The sequence below is a fragment of the Podarcis liolepis genome (genome assembly GCF_965112155.1).
Source record: "Podarcis liolepis genome assembly, chromosome: 4".
In the NCBI taxonomy this organism is placed as follows: Eukaryota; Metazoa; Chordata; class Lepidosauria; order Squamata; family Lacertidae; genus Podarcis; species Podarcis liolepis.
The window spans coordinates 97,556,137-97,578,974 of NC_139558.1; the positions used below are offsets into that span (position 1 = coordinate 97,556,137).

The 22,838-nt window shown below is 47.5% G+C and overlaps 1 long non-coding RNA gene across 2 annotated transcripts; it reads right to left on the minus strand.

Annotated features, from left to right (window-relative positions):
• Positions 1–15,810: 15,810 nt before the first annotated feature.
• On the minus strand, positions 15,811–22,194 carry LOC310705415. 2 transcript variants are annotated; one of them, XR_014525254.1, is made up of 2 exons: positions 22,168–22,194; positions 15,811–17,215 (listed from the first exon to the last, which is right to left on the minus strand). It is a non-coding gene; the product is annotated as an uncharacterized lncRNA (long non-coding RNA). The 2 variants fall into 2 exon arrangements; XR_014525255.1 differs by lacking the exon at positions 22,168–22,194 and adding an exon at positions 19,888–19,993.
• Positions 22,195–22,838: the final 644 nt, after the last annotated feature.

The window sequence follows — 22,838 nt, forward strand, 5'->3', positions numbered from 1 at the left end:
TGTCTATAGGTTAAAATAAAAAAATTCCTTCCAGTAGCACCTTAAAGACCAACTAAGTTAGTTCTTGGTATGAGCTTTCGTGTGCATGCACACTTCTTCAGATACACTGAAACAGAAGTTGCCAGATCCTTCTATATAGTGAGAAGGTGGGGAGGGGTATTACTCAGAAGGGTGGTGGGAATGGGAGATTGGCAGATAGCTGAGATGAGCCTGTTGACGACTCTTAACGACTGCACTATATATCCTTCTCACTATATAGAAGGATCTGGCAACTTCTGTTTCAGTGTGTGCACACTGAAGAAGTGTGCATGCACACGAAAGCTCATACCAAGAACTAACTTAGTTGGTCTTTAAGGTGCTACTGGAAGGAATTTTTTTATTTTGACTATGGCAGACCAACACGGCTACCTATCTGTAACTGTCTATAGGTTGTAAACCACTTTGAGATATATAAAAGGGTATAGAAATGAAATGAATAATAATAATAATATCATCATAATGCTTTAAATGTATGTTGTGAATGTAACATAAGCCACACTAATTCAGCGGAAGAGTTTGAAGTAAGCACACTATTGGCCATAGCTCTGGGGCAGAACACTTCCTTCGAATGCAGAAGTTAACGGTTTCCATCTGTAACATCTGCAATCGAGCAGGAAAAAAACTCTGATTAAACCTCTGGAGTTCCTCAACCTGGTGCCATCCAGATTTTCAGACTACAACTCCCATGAGCCTCGGCAAGCATGGCGGTCAGGTTGGGGAAGGGCTGAGCTAGAGGGGCCAGTGGTATGACTGATGATAAAACAACCACCTAGATCCTTTTGGCAAAGCTTCACCTGAGCTTCAAGCCCTAGGATCTGATTTCAGCGCCTGTGCTGATCAAATCCATCTCAGCTGGAACTGTTCTATAAGCAATTTTGTGATGGCCTGGGAATCGGATTCAGAGGCTGAACCCGAGGAATCCCAGCCTGCACAGGAGTCCCTGCCTCCAGGACCAGCTGAGCCGGGGCTGGGGCTTGAACCTGAAGGGTCCTCACCTGTGCTGGATCCTCAGGTGCAGGCACCAGCTGAGCCTGCTCTGCCCCCTGAGGTGATGGAGGACCCATTGCTTGCAGGTGCTCCACTCTCAGCCCCATCAGAGGAAGCTGAGGTTGCCTCTGGGTCCGGTAACCCTCCAGCCTCTCTTGAGCTGCAGAGGCTCAGGGCAGAGAGGCAGAGGGAACTAAGTTCTCGCAGCAGGAGTGCTCGCCTCCAGGCCAGGAGAGGCGAGTCACCTGTGGACCGGGGCCGCCCTATGCCTCAGGGCAGATAAAAGCCAGCTAGCCCAGTCCCAGGTTGCAGGAGCAACATTGTTGGTAACCTGTTCCTGCCGGCACCCTGTCCTGCTCTTCTGCCAGAGTTCCTGACCTCACCCGACTCCTTGCCTTGGACCCAGCTTCAGCAGCCTTGACGGACAGCCTCCATACCACACCCTCGACCTCGGACTAGACGCGGACCACGCCGCACAGTAACCCCCCCGGACCAGCACAGATTTGCTCCATTTAAAAAAAAATTTTTTTTTGCTGTTGCCTGGTTCTTATTTATGACATTCCCTACCCACCGAAAACATGGACCCCAGGTGGGTTGTCGCCAGATAGAACTAGCCGAAGCTAAAATGCAACATGACGAACTGTCATAAAACAGCACATTTTGAAGATGACATCACACCATTCTGAAAGAGGAAAATCTTCACAATGTCTTGGAAGGAACCCAGAGCTTGGACCACTCAACTCTCCCGGGGCAGGAAGCTACACAGCTGTGGCGCTGCATTTCCTGGGTAATGAAGTCAAGCAAGCCGGTCGATAATTTCCTGTGTCTTCCTGCTTTCTATTTAAAACCATCAAGATTCTACAATTTGGTCATCTCCAGCCTTCAGGGACTTGGCTTGCTGCTCAGAAAATAGGAGCTGCCTATAGCAAGTCTGACTGTTGGTTCATCTAGCTTCTAGGTTGGATTACTGCAATCCACTCTACATGGCCATTCCCTAGAAGACGACCTGGAAACATCAACTGCTACAAAACGCAACAGCCAGATGACTGGCTGGGTTGCCTTCAAAACTCGCATAGCCCTGTACTGAAACAACAACAACAACAACAACAACAACAACAACAATTTATTTATATCCTGCCCTCCCCAGCCAAAGCCGGGCTCAGAACAGCTAACAACAGTAAAATAATACAGCATTCTAAAATCAATTCATTATAAAATCAGTTCAAATCAAAATTAATGGCAACCATTGGGCTAGAATTCTGTGAAGAATTACCAAAGGAGGGGGTCAGGCTGTGCCTTGGCCAAAGGCCTGGTGGAACAGCTCTGTCTTGCAGGCCCTGCGGAAAGATGTCAAGTCCCGCAGGGCCCTAGTCTCTTGTGACAGAGCCTTCCACCAGATCGGGGCCACAGCCGAAAAAGCCCTGGCTCTAGTTGAGGCCAGCCTAACCTTTCTGTGGCCCGGGACCTCCAAGGTGTTTTTGTTTGAAGACCGTAAGGTCCTCTGTGGGACATGCCAGGAGAGGCAGGCCCGTATAGGGATTTAAAGCCGTATAGGGCTTTAAAGGTTAAAACCAGGACCTTAAACCTGATCCTGTACTCCACCGGGAGCCAGTGCAGCTGGTATAGCACCGGGTGAATGTGATCCCGCAGCGAGGACTAATGCTAACTGTTGGATGTCATTGGACTCCAGTTCCCATTAGTCGCAGCCGGCATGGACAATGTCTAGGCATGATGGGTGTTGTAGTCTAGCAACATGTAAAGGGTCAAATGTTCCCCAGCCTTCTCAGGGGGCTGTCAGGCGAACACGTTCATCAACAGGTCAGAAGGGAGACTCGGAGACTCAAAGTAAAGCTATCTGTTTTATTTAGGGAACTAGTATACAGCAGAGATCACTCAGGCACTGAAGACATTGCCCAAACTGGTTCTGGGCACCTCCTCTTCCTCCTAGCCCTCGTTTTCCGGGTGTCTTCCAAGCAGATGCAAACTCCAGCGGAGAGGAAGCCCCCCTCCTCACCTTGGCCTTTTGTAGCTTTCTGTTCAGCTTTGTGTAAAGCTCTGTGTGACCTTGGAGGGGGGAGCTCAATGCAGAGGGACTGGGCAGCTGCTGTGAAGCTGTTTCGGCATCTGGCCCCATCCCTGTCCTCTCCTTCAGATCCTGAGCTCAAACCCTCTGCAGTGTGCAGAGAGCCAGTGTGGTGTAGTGGTTCAGAGCGGTGGACTCGTAATCTGGGGAACCGGGTTCGCATCCCCGCTCCTCCACATGCAGCTGCTGGGTGACCTTGGGCTAGTCACACTTCTCTGAAGTCTCTCAGCCTCACTCACCTCACAGAGTGTTTGTTGTGGGGGAGGAAGGGAAAGGAGAATGTTAGCCGCTTTGAGACTCCTGAAGGGGAGTGATAAAGCGGGATATCAAATCCAAACTACTACTATTACTACTCTTCTTCTTCTTCTTCTTCTTCTTCTTCTTCTTCTTCTTCTTCTTCTTCTTCTTCTTCTTCTCCTCCTCCTCCTCCTCCTCCTCCTCCTCCTCCTCCTCCTCCTCCTTCTTCTTCTTCTCCTCCTCCTCCTCCTCCTCCTCCTCCTCCTCCTCCTCCTCCTTCTTCGCACCCAGTCCTGTCCTTGGAGGGCTCCCTCTTCTTGTTCACTCAAGTCTCCTGTGTCTTCCACACTCCTCTGATCTTTCTAGAGTCCCACCACCACTCCCCTGGGTCTGAGCCTCTGTGGCTTCCCTGGGGGGTTCCTCAGTTGGAGTCTCCCACCACTCTGGAGTCACCCAGTCAGTCCCTGACACTATCATACAGAAAGCAAGCATTTGGTCTTCTTTTCTGGCGATCCCTCATAGCCAAGTAAGATTGTCTTCCGTAAACACGGTTTTAACAATGAGTCAATAAGTGACTGTGGAGGCCAATTCTGGATCCACATGTCATTCCACAGTGGGGACATTGGTTTCCGGGCAGGAGCTGATCATGGTGAGGGTTTGCCAAGCGTGCCTTCCTCTTAGCACATTTCTCCCTTGCGTCCTGAGTTCGAGTGCCTTCAAAACCCATGACACCTTTGGTAAAGGCTGTTCTCCAATTAGAGCACTCACAGACCAGTGTTTCCCAATTGTTGGTGTTTATACTACATTTTTAAAAAATTGCCTTGAGAGAGTCTTTAAACCTCTTTTGTTGACCACCAGCATGACGCTTTCCATTTTTAAGTTGTGAATAGAGTAGTTGCTTTGGAAGACGGTCATCAGGCATCCGCACAACATGACCAGTCCAACGAAGTTGATGTTGAAGAACCATCGCTTCAACACTGGTGATCTTTGCTTCTTCCAGTACACTGGCATTAGTTCGCCTGTCTTCCCAAGTGATGTGTAAAAATTTTCGGAGACACCGTTGGTGGAATCTTTCAAGGAGTTGGAGATGGCGTTTATAAGTGGTCCATGTTTCAAAAGCACACAGTGAGGTTGGTAGTACAATAGCTTTGCAAACAAGCATTTTGGTTTCCTTGCGAATGTCCCGGTCCTCAAACACTCTGCACTTCAATCAGGAGAAATCTGCACTCACAGAGCTCAGGCGATGCTGGATTTCAGCATCTTGCTGACCAACCCAACTCAACCTGGGAGAATGTGGATGTCTGGCTGATTCCCTCAAGGTGACTGCAATGCTCTTCTCCTCTTCCTGGGCATGCTATCAAATGATGATGCACTCTGTTGCCCTCTGTCAGGAAGGATGACATAATTGCCTTCTTCAGGAGTCCTCTTTCATCCTTCTCTGAATAATCATATTGGCTACAGCCAGAGACAACGTAGAGCTCTAGACGGATCACCGAGATCCTGAGACGCAGCAGTTTCTCTGCTTCCAGATGCGAGAGGATGCCTTTAATATATGTGTCAGCGTGCATTTAAGGCTTTATTATAATTAATAATCCTAATTTATCGCCCAGCTCCACCTGTAACTTAAACAAGGAGAGAGCTCTTTATCATTCCCCTCCATCTCTGCTGCCCTTGGAGCAATTTAGCATTTGTCAAGAAGAAATAAGAGCAGGAAAGACCTTTCTCCATTGCAGGGCAATCCGGGGACGTTCCAGAAATGGATGGGAAAAAGAGAAAGGACGGGAATAAATCTTTGGCACTCAAAGCTCCAGATCCCCTTTTCTCTATTTAATAACAAAAAGATTTACTTTGCAGACTTCCCCCCACCGAAAGCAATTCTGTGTGCGCTCGCGATGTTAATAATGCAAAAAGGGATTTGACAACGTAGGGCTGGTACAGACCCTATTTCTTCCACTTGTCCAAACCCCTGCTCAGTTTCTCAAGGAAAGAAAACTTCATAGGACCATAATAAACCGAGTCGGATTTCTCTGGAGCATAAGAAGATTAGAAAAACCTGCTGGATCAGGCCCATCTTGTCCAGGATCCTGTTCTCACAGTGGCCAACCAGATGCTTATTATGGGAAGCCTGCAAGCGGGACTTGAGCACAAGAACCTGTCTTGTCTCCAGTGGTTTCCAGCAAATGGTATTCAGAAGCATTGTGCTCCACTTGGGGTCACCAATGAAGGTGACCCGGAAACTACAGCTAATCCAGGATGCGGCAGCTAGACTGGTGACTGGGAGCGGCTGCCAAGACCATATTACACCGGTCCTGAAAGACCTACATTGGCTCCCAGTACATTTCCGAGCACAATTCAAAGTGTTGGTGCTGACCTTGAAAGCCCTAAACGGCCTCGGCCCTGTATACCTGAAGGAGCGTCTCCACCCCCATCGTTCTGCCCGGACACTGAGGTCCAGCACCGAGGGCCTTCTGGCGGTTCCCTCATTGCGAGAAGCAAAGCTACAGGGAACCAGGCAGAGGGCCTTCTCGGTAGTGGCGCCCACCCTGTGGAACACCCTCCCTTCAGATGTCAAGAAGATAAGCTGACTTTTAGAAGTTGTCTGAAGGCAGCCCTGTTTAGGGAATCTTTTCATGTTTGATCTTTTATCATGTTTTTAATATTCTGTTGGGAGCCGCCCAGAGTGGATGGGGGAAACCAGCTAAATGGGCAGGGTAAAGGTAAAGGTAAAGGGACCCCTGACTGTTAGTCTAGTCGTCAATGTCTCTGGGATTGCGGCGCTCATCTTGCTTTATTGGCCGAGGGAGTCGGCATACAGCTTCCGGGTCATGTGGCCAGCATGACTAAGCCGCTTCTGGTGAACCAGAGCCGCGCATGGAAACGTCATTTACCTTCCCGCCGGACCTATGTATCTACTTGCACTTTTTGGTGTGCAGTTGAACTGCTAGGTTGGCAGGAGCAGGGACCAAGCAATGGGAGCTCACCCCATCACGGGGATTCGAACCACCGACCTTCTGATCGGCAAGCCCTAGGCTCTGTGGTTTAACCCACAGTGCCACCTGCGTCCCTTAGATGGGCTGGGTATGTATGTATGTATGTATGTATGTATGTATGTATGTATGTATGTATAAATAAATAAATAAATAAATGTTGTTATTCTTCTTATTATTCTGACAGTAAGAGCTGTTCGGCAGTGGAACAGGCTTCCACGTGAGCTGGTGGACTCTCCTTCCTTGGACATTTTTAAGCAGAGGTTGAATGTCCACCTGTCACGAATGCTTGAACTGAGATTCCTGCATCGCAGAGGGTAGGTCTGGATGACCCCTGGGGGTCCCTTCCAACCCTACAATTCTATGATTCCACGGGCTCCATTCATTGTAAAGCAAACACACGCACTATCTAAATAACTCACTTGGATTGGTTCAATCAGTTGCCCCCGAGGGAGGCTCATAAAACCTGAGATTAACTGCAGTGGCGTCGCGTGGGGGGTGCAGGGGGGCCCGGCCTCACCGGGCGCAACATCTGGGGGTTAGGGTTAGGGGGCGCAAATCCACGGGTTAGGGGGTGCAAATCCACGGGTTAGGGGGCGCAAATCCACGGGTTAGGGGGTGCAAATTACTTGCCTTGCCCCGGGTGCTGACAACCCACGCTACGCCACTGATTAACTGGGCTGCTAAAACCTTCTCTGAGCACCTTCTCTCCATTTACCTTCCAGCCTATGCGGTTTCTCAGATCCACACAGCCTAAAAGCAGTGCCTTGGGGGTTGCCAACAGTTTTCTGAATGGGCTCTTGTGCCTTTAACAACACCCCGGTGCACAGAAACCTAGAAGCTTTTCCTGGCGTGCGGATGAAGAAATGGGCAAAGCAAAGCTTTTCCCGTGTCGTTTCAGCACACGGGATGGTTGTTAGCAGCACCGGTCTCTTGCCAGAAAAGAAAGTGAGGAAAGCTGGCGACCCGATTGCAGCCCTATAAAATAACTGATTGTGGATGGTGTCGAAACCGCAGGGTGGCTGCCACTTTCCCTGCATAGAAAGCAGGCTGGCTGCGGCATTTGTTTCCTGGCATCACAGTCTGAATAATAATAATAATAATAATAATAATAATAATAATAATAAATAATAATAATAATAATTTTTATATATACCCCGCCCTCCCCAGCCAAGGCCGAGCTCTGGGCAGCTAACAAGCAATAATAAAAACAAGTTGGATTAATACAACTTAAAAACAAGATTAAGATACAACATTAAAATATTGAAACAATAAAATATTAAAATTCAGCCTCATCACAGGAGGAGAAAGGAAAAGAAATCAGATCCTGCAGGGTCCTGGTCTCAAGAGACAGAGCGTTCCACCAGGCTGGAGCCAGTGTTGAAAAGGCCCTGACTCTGGTTGAAGCTAATTTAACCTCTTTGGGGCCCAGGACCACTAGGCTGTTGCTATTTATGGACCCTGAGGCTCTCCGTGGGGCATACCGGGAGAGGCGGTCCCGTAGGTACGAGGGTCCTAGGCCGTGAAGGGCTTTAAAGGTCAAAACCAGCACCTCAAATCTGACCCTGTACTCCACCGGGAGCCAGTGCAGCTTGTAAAGCACTGGATGAATATGCTCCCATGGCAGAGACCCCGTGAGGAGCCTCGCTGCAGCATTCTGCACCCGCTGGAGTTTGTGGGACAGTTTCAAGGGCAGCCCCGTGTAGAGCGAATTACAGTAGTCAAGCCTGGAGGTGACCGTCGCATGGATCACTGTGGCCAGGTCAGGGCGGGAAAGGTAAGGGACCAATTGCTTGATGCGGCGAAGGTGGAAAAATGTCGCCTTGGCTGTTGCTGTAACCTGCACCTCCATGGAAAGGGAGGCTTCAAGGATTACACCCAAACTCTTAATGGAAGGCAATGCGCCCTGTTGTGTGTAGCTTTGATTCTTCCCCTCCCCGCCAAAGGGCAGGCTTTGTGAGCTGGGGAGCTAGCAGGCGGTCTCCCTTGGGAAGGTCAGTGTTTCATGAGGACCGTCTGGCAGCACCCAAGGGTGCAGAAACGCAGAAATGCATCTCTTTAGATCAGCAGTTCTCAACTTGTGGATCCCCAAATGTTGCTGTTGTTTTCTAATTCGCTCATAGTTTCTTTTTTCTTTCTTTTTAAAAAACTTTATTCCAAAACCGAAAAAGAATTACAAGTATGAAATTCAAAATCCATATTCGTTTTGTAACATAGTTGACTAGATTAAAATATACCTAATTGCTATAGACTTCCCTTTGCTATATATAAATGCAATGGAATTAGAAATATTATATTAGAAATTTTTATAAATTCCCCTATACTCCCCACTCCCCTTCACCCATGTGTGATCTCAATTTTTTTTTTTTTGAAATTCTTCCATCTTGTTGTGTTGTTGTAGTTTAATAATTATTCTATTGATTCTTTTATTATTTCCTTGCTTACCCCTGCACGTTTTACACGTTATCTATTAATATTCCAGTTCCGGAACCATATTTTTTCATGTATTCATTCACTCTATCACACTCTTTAATCATTCTCTAATTTCAATCAGATCAATCTTCGTGGGTCCCCAGATGTTGTTGGACTACAATTCCCATCATCCCTGAGCTCTGGCCTTGCTAGCTAGGGGTGATGGGAGTTGTAGTTCAACAACATCTGGGACCCACAGGTTGAGAAAGGCTGCTTTAGATCTTTTCTTTCCCTCTCCAGCTGCATACACACAGCATACATTTAATGCACAGAGCTTGCCCCCAAAGAACCCTGGCAGTTTATCCATCACTGAGCTACAATTCCCAGCACCATTCACAAACTACAGTTCCCAGGGCAGGGGGCAGTCCTGTGCTTTTAAAGGTAAAGGTAAAGGGACCCTTGACCACTAGGCCCAGTCGTGGCTGACTCTGGGGTTGCGGCGCTCACCTCGCTTATTGGCCGAGGGAGCCGGCGTACAGCTTCCAGGTCATGTGGCCAGCATGGCGAACCAGAGCAGCGCACGGAAACGCCGTTTACCTTCCCACCAGAGCAGTACCTATTTATCTACTTGCACTTTGACATGCTTTCGAACTGCTAGGTTGGCAGGAACAGGGACCGAGCAACGGGAGCTCACACTGTCATGGGGATTCGAACCGCCGACCTTCTGATCGGCAAGCCCTAGGCTCTGTGGTTTAACCCACAGCACCACCCGTATCCCCTGTGCTTTTAGCTGAGCTTTAAATGTATGGTGTGTGCGCACAGCTTCTCCCTTCCTTGGCAGCAAGCGCTCTTTTCCTTTTGGATCTGATAGCTCCGTCAAAGAGATCTTCTGTTCGGCTCGGGTCTCCTTTGCCCACACATCCTGCCTGCCTGCCAGGATCTGCTCACAGCAGGAGCCAAGAACACACCAAGGACGTTGAGCCAGCCAGCGACTGGATCGCCTTCAGACAGCATCACCCACTTGGAGTCAGGGCTGGCTAGCCTCTCCACCAGGAATGCCATTTTGCATCTGCAATATCCTCATTACCATCCAGGCAAGCTTTCCCCCTCAAAGGCCTCCTGCCAGGTCAGGAGCAGAATCAACTAGCAAACCATCTCATTTGTTTTTTTAAATCCAACCTGTGTCAGTTTCTCGCTCTCTCCTATGGGTTGTAGAGTAAGGTTTCCAGATTTTTTTGACTGAATCCACTTTTCAACTTCAGTAGGAAGGATAGGATTTTGTATGGGGACTGATCTGTAAATCCAGGGACTGTCCCCAGGAAACAGGGACATCTGGCAACCTTATTGTACAGTGGTACCTTGGAGACTCTTAAGAGTCCCATGGACTGCAAGAAGATCAAACCTATCCATTCTGAAGGAAATCAGCCCTGAGTGCTCACTGGAAGGTCAGATCCTGAAGCTGAGGCTCCAGTACTTTGGCCACCTCCTGAGAAGAGAAGACTCCCTGGAAAAGACCCTGATGTTGGGAAAGATGGAGGGCACAAGGAGAAGGGGACGACACATGATGAGATGGTGGGACAGTGTTCTTGAAGCTACCAGCATGAGTTTGACCAAACTGCGGGAGGCAGTGGAAGACAGGAGTGCCTGGCATGCTCTGGTCCATGGGATCACAAATAGTCGGACATGACTAAATGACTAAACAACAACAACAACACCTTGGTTCTCGAACTTAATCCGTTCCGGGAGTCCGTTCGACTCCCAAAACCGTTCGTAAACCAAGGCGCGGCTTCTGATTGGCTGCAGGAGCTTCAAGTGGAAGCCACATCGGATGTTCGGCTTCTGAAAAATGTTCGCAAACAGAAACACTTACTTCCGGGTTTGCGGCGTTCGGGAGCCAAAATGTTTGAGTACCAAGGCGTTTGAGAACCAATGTACGATTGTATTTGGTGAAGTCCTACTCAGAGTAGACGCATTGGGAGGAATGGACATAACTTTCTCAGGTACATTAATCTCAGTTCTGCTCTGAGCATGACTTTGTTGTTGATGTCCGTCTGTCTGGAGAGTCAATGGAGTGTGTCTCCAGGGCTGAAGCTGAACCGCTGTGTTAGCACCACCAAAGTGACGTCCCTGGAGCGCAAGCCTGGGCTGTGTCTGGAGGTCCTGGGCTGCGCAGATGACAAGACCCCCTTCTTGACCTTGCCGATGTGGTCCAAAGGAAAGAAGAGTGATAACTTTTTGCACCAGCTTGGCTGAGTGGAACCACCCACCTGTCGATCAGCTCATGTCACAATGTCAGGTGATTCAGATTTCAAGCAGGAAGGGCCTGTCTCTGATCTTAGCACTGTGGGTAACAGCACTAAGATTCCAATCAGAGATAAACCTCTGCTTGCTCTTTAGAAGGCATCAGGCAGAGGCTTATCTCTCAGTGCTGTAGTCCCACAGTGCTAAGATCAGAGATAAGTCTCTGCTTGCCCTTTAAAAGGCACCAGGAAGAGGCTTATCTCTCGGTGCTGTAGTCCCACAGTGCTAAGATCAGAGATAAGTTCCTGCTTGCTCTTTAAAAGGCACCAGGAAGAGGCTTATCTCTCAGTGCTGTAGTCTCACAGTGCTAAGATCAGAGATAAGTTCCTGCTTGCCCTTTAAAAGACGTCAGGCAAAGGCTTGTCCCTTATCTTAGCGCTGTGGTCCCACAGCACTTAAATCAGAGATAAGCTTCCACTTGCTATTGAAAAGGCAACAGGCAGAGCTTATCTCTGATATTAGTCCTAATATCCTTGTGGCAGTTTTACAGAAAGAGCAGAAAAGGAAGGCATCATCATCAATTTGTATACCGTCTTTCTATCTTATAATGCTCAAGCCGGTTTAAAAGCTGAAAGAAAGAAAAAAATGAACATCTTATAACCATCTAATGCAATACAAAAATGTGATAAAATATAACTTTAAAATAAGCAACCTGCATCCAAAACGTAACATTCAACAATCATTAGAATAGTATAAAATAACAATATCAACATATAAAAGTTAAGCAGAAATCCACTCAGTTACAATAAATAATTTCTTTTTTAAAAATATTTTTATTAGCAATTTCAACATAACAATGTATCAAAGCATATCCTATTCATTATTTGCCCCCTTTCTCCCCACCTCCCCATCAAAGCCCCTAGAGACTTCCCTCAGCTCCTCTCTCTGATTTCTCCACACATATTATTCTCTGCATATTGTAAAATTGTGTAAATCTTTATATTATCTGTCTACTATTATCAATAAATTTCTGTATGTTTATTCAAAACCTGCTAAGGAGTCCAGTTCATTTTGTTGTCTTTTTAAGTAATTTGTAAAAACTTCCTTCCAGTAGCACCTTAAAGACCAACTAAGTTAGTTCTTGGTATGAGCTTTCGTGTGCATGCACACTTCTTCAGATACACTGAAACAGAAGTTGCCAGATCCTTCTATATAGTCACATGACTAAGCCATTTTTCACCTTCTCACCCCTTGCCTTTTCCTGTAAGACCTATTGCAGTCGTTAAGAGTCGTCAACAGGCTCATCTCAGCTATCTGCCAATCACCCATTCCCACCACCCTTCTGAGTTATACCCCTCCCCACCTTCTCACTATATAGAAGGATCTGGCAACTTCTGTTTCAGTGTATCTGAAGAAGTGTGCATGCACACGAAAGCTCATACCAAGAACTAACTTAGTTGGTCTTTAAGGTGCTACTGGAAGGAATTTTTTTATTTTGACTATGGCAGACCAACACGGCTACCTATCTGTAATTGTAAAAACTTCCCATTCTTCTTTGAAATCACAGTTTGTATGTCAGTTTAGCCAGTTCTGCGCAGACAACAAATAATTTCTAAACTATAACCAATAAAACAATACAAATTGAGAAGCAGAGACTAGAGGCTGGGGCAAGGCAGGTGGAAGGAGGCCTTGCCTGACAAAGCCTCTCCCCTCACAGTCCACAGTGCTTGTTCCAATGCGTTTCTGTGCCGCACAAGTTGTGCATCGACAAGTGGAGAAGCGGGGCTCTGATTTCGACTCTCACGGTCTCTTGGGTTGGCCACGATTCGCAGCTGGAACTGGCAGAGAGGCGGCTTGGTTGCAGAGGGAGAGTTGGCGTAAGGAGCAAGCGCTGCACCTCGACACAGCAGCTCGCGATATCCTGAGCAAGACCAGGGGGGGAAAGGTGGTGGATTTGGCAAGGAACAGGGGATGCCTGCTCCTAATTTACTCCTTGAAGAACAGGCTTCCAAGAGCATCGGTTGAGGGCTGCGCAAGCCTTTATTGAAAGCCTCCAAAGTGTTTATAGGACAATTTGTGTGCAGCAAGTTTCCCTGGAAGAGGCTCACACCGGAGAGAGAGAGTGTGTGGAGTGGAGTCTAGGAGGGTTTGCTGTTGTTCGTTAGAGGCCCGATACTCATTGATACGAACACACTGGGAATCAAGTCATCTAACAGATGTTTGCGATTTAAAGAAAAGTCTCTGGAAGGGAGAGGAAATATTTGGCAGGCTGCGGGGAAACGGGTGAAAATCAAACAGTTCATTCCTGGGTGCAATCATAGCCAAATCTATTCTTTGCATATGTTGGGGGAGGGGAGGGAATGTGGGGAGAAGCGGGTATGGTATTTTATGTGCGTAAAGGACCTGGAATCAGACCCTCGGAAGGTTTATAGAGTGTTCATCTTTCCAAAGAGTTAGCTCTATCGCATTCTTCAGCACTGAATGTCTGCAAAAGTGAATTCTTTTTTTGTTGTTGTTGTAAAGGATAGGAACTGCACAAGTTCAATGCTCCCTGCGCACATCTCACCGTGGCTGCACATTTTTAGGCATGATGCGGCGGCGGTGGCCATCGACGTATGACCCTATCCACACAATTGCCTACGAATAGAGGGATCTGTCAATTGCAGTTTCTTCCGGTTTCTCATTTTGCAATTCCTATGTTCAGATCTCCATATTGCCACATTCGTTTTTTCATTTTTTAAAAAAGCCCTCATCAAAATCTATCAGCATCTAAGTGTACATTTTGCATGCTATTTTGCCTTAAATATACACATTTCTGCAATAATAATAATAATAATTTATTATTTATACCCCACCCATCTGGCTGAGTTTCCCCAGCCACTCTGGGCGGCTCCCAATCAGTGTTAAAAACAGTACAGCATTACATATTAAAAACTTCCCTGAACAGGGCTGCCTTAAGATGTCTTCTGAATGTCAGGTAATTATTTATCTCTTTGACATCTGTTGGGAGGGCGTTCCACAGGGCGGGCGCCACTACCGAGAAGGCCCTCTGTCTGGTTCCTTGTAGCCTCACTTCTCGCAATGAGGGAACCGCCAGAAGGCCCTTGGCGCTGGATCTCAGTGTCCGGGCTGAACGATGGGGGTGGAGACGCTCCTTCAGGTATACAGGCCCGAGGCCATTTAAGGCTTTAAAGGTCAGCACCAACACTTTGAATCGTGCTCGGAAACATACTGGGAGCCAATGCAGATCTCTCAGAACCGGTGTTATGTGGTCCCGGCGGCCACTCCCAGTCAAGGCAAAATCCCCCCAAAATGCCTTTATTCTCAGTATTATACACATTTATATGCACACTTTATCCTAGTGTATGCATATTTCAACATATTACTGGGCTGGAGCCAGTGTGGTGTAGTGGTTAAGAGCGGTAGACTCGTAATCTGGTGAACTGGGTTCGATTCCCCGCTCCTCCACATGCAGCTGCTGGGTGACCTTGGGCCAGTCACACTTCTCTGAAGTCTCTCAGCCCCACTCACCTCACAGAGTGTTTGTTGTTGGGGAGGAAGGGAAAAGGCAATTGTTAGCTGCTTTGAGACTCCTTAGGGTAGTGATAAAGCGGGATATCAAATCCAAACTCTTCTTTTTCTTCTGGAGAAGTGCACCGCAAAATTCAGAGAAGCTCAAATTCGAGACAGTGGCTGGGTTTCAGTTCATGTATTGTTTCAAAAAGCGTTACTTGGGCAAGTTTGTCTTTCAATGAGAAATGAATCCAATTTCTCCCCGTCACTATCAATCGTGTGATTATTTTTTTTCCAAAGGAGTAAATGGCAGTTTTAGGGTCCCTGATAAGCTGAGTGATTAATGTGCACAACATCCAGCGATTGTGCAAATCCCCCTGGCCGCACAGAGAATGTGCATATGATCTGTCTATGAAAAGGAATTGTGTACATTTCCTGGTCAATATACATAATCCTCCTTTGGGGAATGCATATATCTCAACTGAATTTTGTACACTCTGCAGCCATTATGAATAATCTACAACAGGCTTTAGGATATGTGCGTCTCAGCTGAATTTTGTACGTTCTCCAGCCAGCATGCAATATGGAGTCCACCAACATCCGGAGGGCCACAATTTCCCCATTCTTGCTATAGAATCCCCCTGTGGCGATCACACACAGGGCCCCCAGACATTTGACGGTCTATTGACCCTGTGCCGCCACTGCGATTGCTTTTTCCGCTGCCACCACCCCGTATCTCACGGGGACACACAGAGTCCAGTCAGTTGTTAACATAAACAAATAATCAAGTTTATTTTTAAATGCAGGAACAGGCTTATGGTTTCAGTTAATTTTTCTCTTGTCAGTTTCTTATTCTTAGTTCCTAACAACTTCAAACTGATTATTCCCAACTATCTATCTGACTCCACCTCACAATTCCTCCCACTCTCTCACAATACAACTCTACCAACCCACACCTAATCCCCCCTCTTCCTTCTTCAACTCCCAAACCTCAACTCAACTCAACTGACTTTCAAAACCTCCCACTCTTTTATTCCCCCCTTGCATTCTCACTGTCCAATCACATCACACCTATTTTAACCCTTTCCTTATGACCCATCCTAAGAGGCAAACGCCACCACTCCCCACCCCCCGCATTCTTCTAATTGACCTGAAAGTAGGGTGAATGGAACAGTGGCAAAACAAGGCATTAGAACAGAAACATCTGCCAAACCCAAATGTCTGTTTGGCATAAAATTTGTCCTGCAGGGAAGCGTTCTGCCGTGCAGATGCTGTTGTGTTCCTTGCAGAAAATAATGCAATGACAAGGACTAAGGCATCTGAGTGTTCTTCAGCTGCGGATGGACACCAAGTCCCCTTCGGCCCCAGGATGACCAACTGGTCAGGGATGATGGGAGCTTTGGTCAATATGGATAGATTTAAAATATGGACGATGAAAGAATGTGCAGTTGAAATTGTTGACAATAGGATCCATGGAGGAGATGATGGGAAGTCTAGAGATTCGGAGAAATTTCTAAATCTGAGTATGTATAGTCATACCTCTTGTTACGTTCGGTTCAAGTTACGTCTTTTCAGGTTGCATCCCGTGGCGACCTGGAAGTACCGGAAAGGGTTACTTCCGGGTTTCGCCGCTCACGCATGCGCAGACGCACAAAATGATGCCACGCGCTTGCGCAGAAGCAGAAAATCGAGACCTGCGAGTGCGCAGACGCGGGTTGTGTTCCTCTCAGGTTGCAAACGGTGCTCCGGAATGGATCCCGTTTGCAACCAGAGGTACCACTGTATGTGATACTGTTATATTTTTACACTTGAAAAATCAAATTAATTGAAAAAAATGTTGAAATATACATATGTAAAGAAACCAGAAGCATTTTTGTTAGGTATAGTAGGAAGTGAAATAAATAAAAAAGATTGCAAGCTTTTTTCATATGCGGTAACAGCAGCAAGAATATTATTGGCCCAAAAATGGAAACAGGAAGAATTACCAACGATAGAAGAGTGGAGAATGAAAGTAATGGACTATGCATAACTTGATAAACTGACAGGGAATATCCGAAACCGGTAGGATCAGAAGTTCACCGAAGACTGGAGTAAATTATTTGAAAAGTATATGCAGTGATGAAACAACGTTTGTGGATTTACAAGAAGCTCTGTGAAGAAAAAAATATTAGGAATATTGTAAAAAAGGGAAAGGAGGGAGGAGAGGTAATTAGTATAAGGCAATATAAAATTAAGAAATGCATAAGAAATGATTAATACAGAGGATTATCAGAAGAGCTGAGGGAAGCCCATAATGAATGTAATTTGTGAGAAAATATGTGTTGTATTTTTTATAATTTTGTATTGTAAAACTAATAAAAACATTTAAAAAAGAAAAAAAAGAAAAATCAAATTAAAAATTATTTACAAAAAATAAATTAAAAAATACTGTCCCTGATAATGGAGATGGAGCATGGCCCTTATAGGTAACATTGATGATGGATGCTGACCTTCTCTCTCTCTCCTGTAGCTGAGTCTCAGAAGCTCTGCTGATCTCCCTACCGGGCCTGTAGTCTTTCACTCAACCGGAGGCCAGCTTCCTAAACGCTTCCCTGGTGAGCTGCTGAGTTTCACGGAGTGTAACTCGCCTCTTTCCTTTGACAAAATGCTCACGTTGACTGTCATGTTTTAAATGCCCGTCTCGGCCTGTTTTCAGCACCTACCTTAAACTTTCCACCTGCAGAAGGATTGCAAATGCGGATGGTGGGACAACAGCATCAGGTCTCCCGGAATGGTCAACTTGTGGTGTGTGCATGTTTAAAAAGCGGGTTCATTAAAAAAAGAAAAAACCTACAACATACATATCTGTTGCACTTTTGGTACCACCAGTTTGGTCCAAAACAGCTCCCTCTCAAAAAAACTTTTCTTGGCCTGGAGAAACATTTGGAAATCTAAATTATCATTGTTGCTTAGTCGTTTAGTCATGTCCGACTCTTCGTGACCCCCTGGACCAGAGCATGCCAGGCACTCCTGTCTTCCACTGCCTCCTGCAATTTGCTCAGACTCGTGTTGGTAGCTTCAAGAACACTGTCCCACCATATCGCCCTCTGTTGTCCCCTTCTCCTTGTGCCCTCCATCTTTCCCAACATCAGGGTCTTTTCCAGGGAGTCTTCTCATGAGGTGGCCAAAGTATTGGAGCCTCAGCTTCAGGATCTGTCCTTCCAGTGAGCACTCAGGACTGATTTGACTCTGGACTAAGGATTCTGAGTTCCTGTGTTCTGATTCGATACACGATGTCCAATCACAGAACATTTCAGGATTTGGGCCTCTGCCATTGGCCCTTAAACTCTGAATCGTGATTCGCAGCTTGGAAGTTTAGACAGCCAATCACCTTGGGAGTTGGAGAGGCCCAGGCCTTCATAAATGTATATCAGCAGTTGCTTTGCCCCTGTTGTCGAGTTCTGTTAGTTCAATAAAGTTTCTTGCTGTTATCACTGTCTCTTGCCTCGTGGGAACCCACCTACACTTCAGAAGGTGCCCACAAGAAACATTTAGTCCGACCCCTACAATGCTGGAACCACAGCTGAAGAATCCTTGACGGATGACCAGCCAACATCTGTTTAAAATCCTCCAGTGAAGAAGTCCACCACCTGCTGGAAGAGTCCCTTCCAGTACTGAACAGCTCTTACCGTCAGAAAGTTCTTCCTAATGTTTAATTGGAATCTCCTTCCTTCTAATTTGAATCCATCGGTTTGGGTCCTACCATCTGAGGCAGTAGAAAACAAGCTTGTTCCACCTGCTGTGTGAATTTGGGACAGAGAAAGCAATTCTTCACACAATACATAGCTAAGCTATGGTATTTGCACCGGCCAGTGGTCGTGAGGCCCACCAACTTAGATGGTTTTAAAACATACAAATATACAAATGGAAGATCTGTATATGGAAGCTCCCTCCCTGGAGAAGGCAGACTGGCTCCCTCCTTGCTGTCTTTCACCCGGCAGGTGAAAACATTGTTCCAACAGGCTTTTGGGAGCTGCTTTGAATGAAAGAGACAGCGTCCTATTGTTTTTACAGCGATACCTCGGGTTAGATACGCTTCAGGTTACATACACTTCGGATTACAGACTCCACTAACCCAGAAATAGTGCTTCAGGTTAAGAACTTTGCTTCAGGATGAGAACAGAAATCGTGCGGTGGCGGTGCGGCAGCAGCTGGAGGCCCCATTAGCTAAAGTGGTTAAGAACAGTTTCAGGTTAAGAACGGACCTCCGGAACGAATTAAGTACTTAACCCGAGGTACCATTGTATTGTAATTGTTTGTATGGTTTTAGTACAGGTTGTGAATGTGATCCGTGCGGGATGCACGTTCGCAACCCGCAGCGTTCACAACCCACAGCAGCGCGTCTGTGCACACACGGGTTGTGATTCGGTGCTTCTGCGCATGTGCAAAGAGTGATTTAGCGCTTCTGCGCATGTGTGACTGCCGAAACCCAGAAGTAACCCATTCTGGTACTTCCTGGTTTCGGCGGTCTGTAACCCCCCCAAAAAACGCAACCTGAAGCATCTGTAACCCGAGGTATGACTGTACAGTCATACCTTGGTTGTTGAACACCCTGGAACTCGGACGTTTTGGCTCCCGAATGCCGCAAACCCAGAAGTGATTGTTCTAGTTTGTGAACGTTCTTTTGGAACCTGAATGCCCGGCGGGCTTTCATGGCTTCTGATTGGCTGCAGGAGCTTCCTGCAGCCAGTCAGAAGCCGTGATTTGGTTTTTTATTGTTTTGGAAGTCAAATGGACTTCCAGAACGGATTCTGTTCTACTTCCACGGTACGACTGTGTATTAGATTTTAAAAAAACAAAAACATGGGCTTTTCCCTGTGTTTTTATTCTTACTTTTATCTGTATGGCTCCCTGGGTCCCTGACAGGGAAAAAGCATGAATAGTAATAATAATAGGCTCTTGATAGCTGCTACTATGGGATACGGGTGGCGCTGTGGGTTAAACCACAGAGCCTAGGGCTTGCCGATCAGAAGGTCAGCGGTTCGAGTCCCTGCGACGGGGTGAGCTCCCGTTGCTCGGTCCCTGCTCCTGCCAACCTAGCAGCTCGAAAGCACGTCAAAGTGCAAGTAGATCAATAGGTACCGCTCCGGCGGGAAGGTAAACGGCGTTTCCGTGTGCTGCTCTGGTTCACCTGAAGCAGCTTAGTCATGCTGGCCACATGACCCGGAAGCTGTACGCCAGCTCCCTCGGCCAGTAAAGCGAGATGAGCGCTGCAACCCCAGAGTCGTTCGGACCTAATGGTCAGGGGTCCCTTTACCTTTACCTAGCTGCTACTAGCCAGTAACCTGCGACCCCCTCAAAGGTTGTCCAGAAGGGAATGCAGACCTTGGGATAGAAAGGGTTGCCTACCCCTGCCCTAAGCCTTTGGGCCTGTTTGAGTTTATCTTTAAAACCAAAAGGTCTGTCTTCCCAAAGCTGCATTCTTGCAGACTTCCTCAGCCATGCCATTGACGTTTTTCACCCTGACAGTTGTGGCTGATGTAGCAACAGCAGCAGCTCTCTCAAAACCCGGGCGTTGAAAAGCCAACAGCCGTCCGAGGCGGAGGAAGAAATGTGAGAAATGGAAGTTCTCAGCTTTGCACGGCCACAGCAGGCCGAGAGAGCTCTCCAGGAGCCGTCATCGCAGTTACCGGGCAGTTGCCCCTGTCGAAACCAAATCTCCTTTGAAATGGGCCCATTAACATGCGGCAGGAGGAGAGAAGTAAGTGGGGGCTGAGGGGGGGGGGGAAATAGGACGCAGGAAAAGAGAGTATTTCGTTTTCAAAAGCAGAACCAAGGTTCGGGAACAGCTCCAGCAGAGAAGCGAGCAGAGGACAGTCCTTTGTGTGAAGGTATCTGCCATTTGGGAACGTGGGTGGTGCTGTGGGTTAAACCACAGAGCCTAGGACTTGCCGATCAGAAGGTCAGCGGTTCAAATCCCCACGACGGGGTGAGCTCCCGTTGCTCGGTCCCTGCTCCTGCCAACCTAGCAGTTCGAAAGCACGAAGTGCAAGTAGATAAATAGGTACTGCTCCGGCGGGAAGGTAAACAGCGTTTCCGTGTGCTGCTCTGGTTCGCCAGAAGCGGCTTAGTCATGCTGGCCACATGACCCAGAAGCTGTACGCTGGCTCCCTCGGCCAATAAAGCAAGATGAGCGCCACAACCCCACAGCCGGTCACGACTGGACCTAATGGTCAGGGGTCCCTTTACCTTTACTTTATATCTGCCGTTTGAAGGGCATTGAGATATAGGAAACGGCATTATTCCCAGGTGGAGCAGCAATAAAATCTCATTCAATTGTGGAACTGTATAGTTGGAAGCGACCCTGAGGGTCATCTAGTCCAACACGCAGTCCCCCATCCAATCGCGAACCATACCGGACCCTGCTTAGCTTTGCAAATGTGTGAGTAGTTTTACTGCTGCACTGCTAGGAGATGGTCACACTGCTAGGAGGAATGAGGCCACATGATGGATGTTTATAAAATTAGGCTCGGCAGGAAGAAAGCAGATAGGGGAAAGCCCCCCCCCCCACTCTTAACACTAGGACTCCCAGACAGACAATGACGCTGCATGTTGGAAGATTCAGGACAGATGTAAGTAAGTCATTTTCCACGCAGCACATTGTTAAACTATGGAACTCCCTGCCACAGGAGGCAGTGATGGCCGCCATCTTGGATGGCTGTGAAAGAGCAGAAATTCATGGAGGAGAAGGCTTTCAGGGGTTACTAGCCCCAATGGCTATGTCCTTCCTCCACAGTTGGACCCTTCCCTTTCCCGCCCCGACCTGGCCACAGTGATCCATGCGACGGTCACCTCCAGGCTTGACTACTGTAATTTGCTCTACGCGGGGCTGCCCTTGAAGCTGTCCCAGAAACTCCAGCGGGTGCAGAATGCTGCAGCTAGGCTCCTCACGGGGTCCTCACTTTTGCAGCTGCACTGGCTCCCGGTGGAGTACAGGGTCAGATTTAAGGTGCTGGTTTTGACCTTTAAAGCCCTTCACGGCCTAGGACCCTCGTACCTACGGGATCGCCTCTCCTGGTCTGCCCCACGGAGGACCTTCAGGTCCATATATAGCAACACCCTAGAGGTCCCGGGCCCTAAGGACGTCAGATTAGCCTCAACCAGAGCCAGGGCCTTTTCAACACTGGCTCCGGTCTGGTGGAACGCTCTGTCTCATGAGACCAGGGCCCTGCGGGATCTGATTTCTTTCCGCAGGGCCTGTAAGACAGAGTTGTTCTGCCTGGCCTTCGGCTTATAATCAGTTTGATTCCCTCCCCCTCTTTCTTTTTTCCTTTCTCCTCCTGTGAAGAGGTTGCCTCTTAATGTTTTAATGTTGTATTTTAATCTTGTTTTTTTTAAAATTGTATTTTAATCAACTTGTTTTTATTATTGGTTGTTAGCTGCCCTGAGCCTGGTCTTGGCTGGGGAGGGCGGGACTAAATAAAGATTATTATTATTATTATTATTATTATTATTATTATTATTCTGAATGATAAAAGGTAAACAAAAAGGACCCCTGGAGTTTTCTTTGCCTTTCCCTTAACAGCATTAAGAACATGGCCTGTTTGCTTCTAGAGAATGGTGACTTCCTTTTATAAACTGTACACACATTCACATAAACATAGCTGCCTGGTCTTCCTTGTTGCTCACCTCCTTCCACTGGCCAGTTCACCTCCAGAATGGAAGGAGACCACCCAGTGCTGACAACCACAGCTGTTGGCCCCTGTGTTCTGCCAGAGAAGAGGGAGTGGACCGCCTTTATATCAGCACAGCTGCCATGTGCTTTTGTGACATCACAGGCAGTCCACAGCCAATGGCAGCAGCTGAGGAGGCATCACCATAACCTCCTTAGACCTCACAATGGTTGATGCAGCTCAACAGCCCTTATCTGTATTGGTTGGTAAAGGTAAAGGTAAAGGTAAAGGACCCCTGGATGGGGTTCCAGCACTCATCTCGCTTTCAGGCCGAGGGAGCCGGCGTTTGTTCACAGACAGCTTTCTAGGTTATGTGGCCAACAGAACTAAACCGCTTCTGCCGCAACGGGACACCGTGAAGGAAACCAGAGCGCACAGAAACGCCGTTTACCTTCCCGCCAGAGTTGTACCTATTTATCTACTTGCACTGGTGTGCTTTCGAAGTGCTAGGTTGGCAGGAGCTGGGACAGAGCAACGGGAGCTCACCCTGTCGTGGGGATTCGAACCGCCGACCTTCTGATCAGCAAGCCCAAGAGGCTCAGTGGTTTAGACCACAGCGCCACCACAGGAGAGGAGAGTGCACTTGGGTCCTACTTTTGGCCTTCCCACCAGCTTCTGGTTGGCCCC